The following is a 3,277-nucleotide window of genomic DNA, read 5'->3' as shown; positions in this document are numbered from 1 at the left end:
GGCAAGCTTTATTTTCAATTATTGATCGTTTCGGAAATTTTAGAAATATCAATAAAAATATATTTATGTTTCGACTTTTTAATGTAATCAGTATAACTAAAAAGTTCGACAGGGCAGAGAAACATCTAGTGTTGTCAAAATCGTTCCGTTAAGTGTCTTAAAAGGCACTGTAAATTTTTCGGAAATAGTATAGTTTTTATTATTGACTTACTAGATTCTCTGTGCTTTCTAGAATGTGTGGAAAGAGAACCACTATTCTTAAGAAATTTTTCGTTGAACTTTCGTGCTTTTCCTCAAACGGTGCTACAGTCTAATGTCCTATCGGCTGAATTCTGCCTTCTCTATTAGTCTAAAAGATGTCATTGAAAAGTCCTTGGATTAATTTGAAAGCATTTCAAAAATACATTACACTAGTATGGCTTCACAAAGACGACCGTTAAGTAGCTTGTAAAAGTTTTGAAAAGTTTAAAAGTTCATGCATTTTCTTGCGATCGCAGTCATTTTGCAATACGTAAACCATAGAAAGTGCATATCTTTCTTCGACAATTGCCTCAGACAAAAACATTTCTAAAACACATTTCAAAACTTCAAACGCGTTTTTCTCGAAACATTATCTTACAAAAAGGAAAGCAACTTAACTGCAACAATTTTCACACTTTTCATCCGAGTTTCTACAATATCGTGAAAGTAAACTCGTAAAGAGAAATATGTAGGATATTTACGATCAGCTAGTTTAAACAAATTTTTATTAATGAAAGGTTGCTTTGGTTTAAAGATTAACTTTTCCATTCAAATAAATAATCGCCAAACATATAAAAATCAATATTTTACTCATTTCTCCAAGTATTGTCATATATATTAAATTGCGTTCGTTACGTAGTGGTTAAAGTCAGAGTCTCTTAAATAAGACATGATTCACGAGAATGGCTTCGGTGTTGCCATATTATAAAATTCTTCAAAAGAAAAACATATATCGAAATTATGCTTTTTCTGGACTGTTATAATGGTGTACTGACATTTATCGTATTTAGCAATACCATATACACTAAGCAAACTTTGAAACTATCCTTATTGAACCTCGGACACTTGACAAGAGTTATTCGCAACTATTTTCGGAATCACAATAAGCTTTAAACGGTTAAAAACACTATTGTAGACATCGTCGCTTAATGCAGCTGTTCTTTATAAAAATTTGTACTGGAAATGTTCGAAAAAGTGATCGGATTCGAACCATTAGGTCTGAGCAAATAGTTTTAAAATTGCGATGGACAGAACAACGAACGCGCAGAAGAGTTTAGATCGACTCAGAAAGTGATTCTGAATAAGTCGATATAATATAAAATGGGTCTATCTGAAGTCCTTGTGGTTATTCCGTACATCCGAACAAACCTAAACTACTTTTGCAGCACAACCAATACAATTTGTAGGGCCTAACCCAAAAGGTAAATATGTAAATGGTCTTATGTTATCCTTATTCTCCTCCCAAAAACGTTCGGAGTCAAATTTGTTGGGATTTTCATAATATTGAGGACGTCCTGAATTTCTTGTAAGAGTTTTTCTTGAACATCGGGATTTTCCATAACCTCATGGGCAATCAAACATATTAACGAGGCAGCTGTCTCGAAACCAGCAAATAAAAAGCATTGTCCCACAATATCGATGTCGCTCCACTCGCGGTTATGTGATTTCAAGTTGTCACTTTTCAGCATGCCTCTTGCCTCCATTAGCATATTAATCATATCTGGCCTTATAATATGATTTTCTTTACGATATTTCATCGCATCCAAGACTAAATGCATGAAGTATTCGGTTGGCTTCTTATTAAATAGCCCGATCCCTAGGAGCTTTATAAAAAACTATTGTTATAAACCTTTTAAAAAAAATCTTACGACATTTAAAAAAATACCCTCATTAATTTTCCTATCTGCACGTAGAGGAAAAATTTTTAATTTTGTATAAATGTAAAAGTAGTCACTTTCTTGCCCATCAGATAGGATTCGTTATTATTATTTTCGAACGAATTTACTTCCAAGCCGAACGCGCCACATATTTATTTATTTATTTTGCGTTTCGGTTTATTCTCAATTTATGTGCAACTATTTAGTTGCGTGTAGGTTCATTTTCAATATGTAAACAATTCATTTGGTTGCGCAATACCATAATAATAATCAGCTGTAATTTGAATAACAGAGTTGGGAAAATTTTGTATACTCTGCGCAAGATCATTGACAGGTTTCGGGTTGGGAGCAGCTAAAATTTCTGCTGATGAAGATGACAATGATAAAGACAACGACGACGGTAACGATGTATGTAATGTGCAGATGGGCTTTAGATGGACCCATCCTTTATCATTGCGATCAACTCAGAATTAGAATCTGAATTGATCTAAGTCTGTCCGTCCGTCTGATGTCTGTCCAATTGAATTTGTGTTCAAGCCGCAAGATCGCAATTTTTGAGGTATTTCGATGAATTTTGGTGTTTTGGCCCAAGAGCCAACGCTATTGAAAATGGTGGGGATCGGTCACTTTTTCAATCACTTCCCATCTAACGCCCTCTTCTGAAATGTCGTTATATGAAAAAAAATTGTAAATTTGAAAATTTCTCGGCAAAAGCGGCTAAGTAATAGCATGTCAGCATTCTAAATTGGTATGAAAACTTTAGACCGGCAAGTTTCGAACCTCTCTCATATAACGACAACTGAAGTTTTAGAGCATGCATAATCTTTAGGAAATTAAGTGTTTCGAACTGGTTGCTTAATGGGGAGATAAACTATGCTTTAATGGGGAGCTTAGATGGCCGAAATCCTCACCTCCCAGTGGTGATCCCCGGGCAACGGCTTCGGCCGGCTAAGAAGGGTTTAAGGTTTTGGGCTACTAACTCGGCGACGAGTTTCTGAGAGATGGTGGAGGGGTTGACTGGAAGATGAACTCTTCACTCTATAGCTAGTTACTACCTAGAAACTTTTTGAATGGGTTTAAGTACGTTGAAGGTAGTGATCTAGCGAGTGCATGGTAGATCGCCCCTGCCATGTCAGTGCAATACCCGAGACCTATATATCTCGAAGAAAAGTAATTCTTGGTGTTGGCTTCCAGGATGTATGGAGAATCCGAATGCAAGTGCGGTTGTTTTTAACAACCACCCAAAGTATGCCAAAGGCTTTGCAAAATAAGCTAGGAGCCACGGGGGTCAGGTGGCTCGCCTCACAAAGCCACGTATGCCTGCGGGTGCACGATGGACTTTGTTCATAAAATCGTTGGAATAAAAATTTTCTCAAGAG

At 36.2% G+C, this 3,277-nt stretch overlaps 1 pseudogene; it reads right to left on the bottom strand.

Annotated features, from left to right (window-relative positions):
- Positions 1 to 1,389: 1,389 nt before the first annotated feature.
- On the bottom strand, positions 1,390 to 2,038 carry LOC119642070 (annotated as a pseudogene).
- Between the last annotated feature and the right edge of the window lie 1,239 nt (positions 2,039 to 3,277).

Source organism: Glossina fuscipes, unplaced genomic scaffold, assembly GCF_014805625.2.
Source record: "Glossina fuscipes isolate IAEA_lab_2018 unplaced genomic scaffold, Yale_Gfus_2 213, whole genome shotgun sequence".
NCBI classification, from domain to species: Eukaryota; Metazoa; Arthropoda; class Insecta; order Diptera; family Glossinidae; genus Glossina; species Glossina fuscipes.
This window is presented reverse-complemented; position numbering and strand designations above follow the sequence as displayed.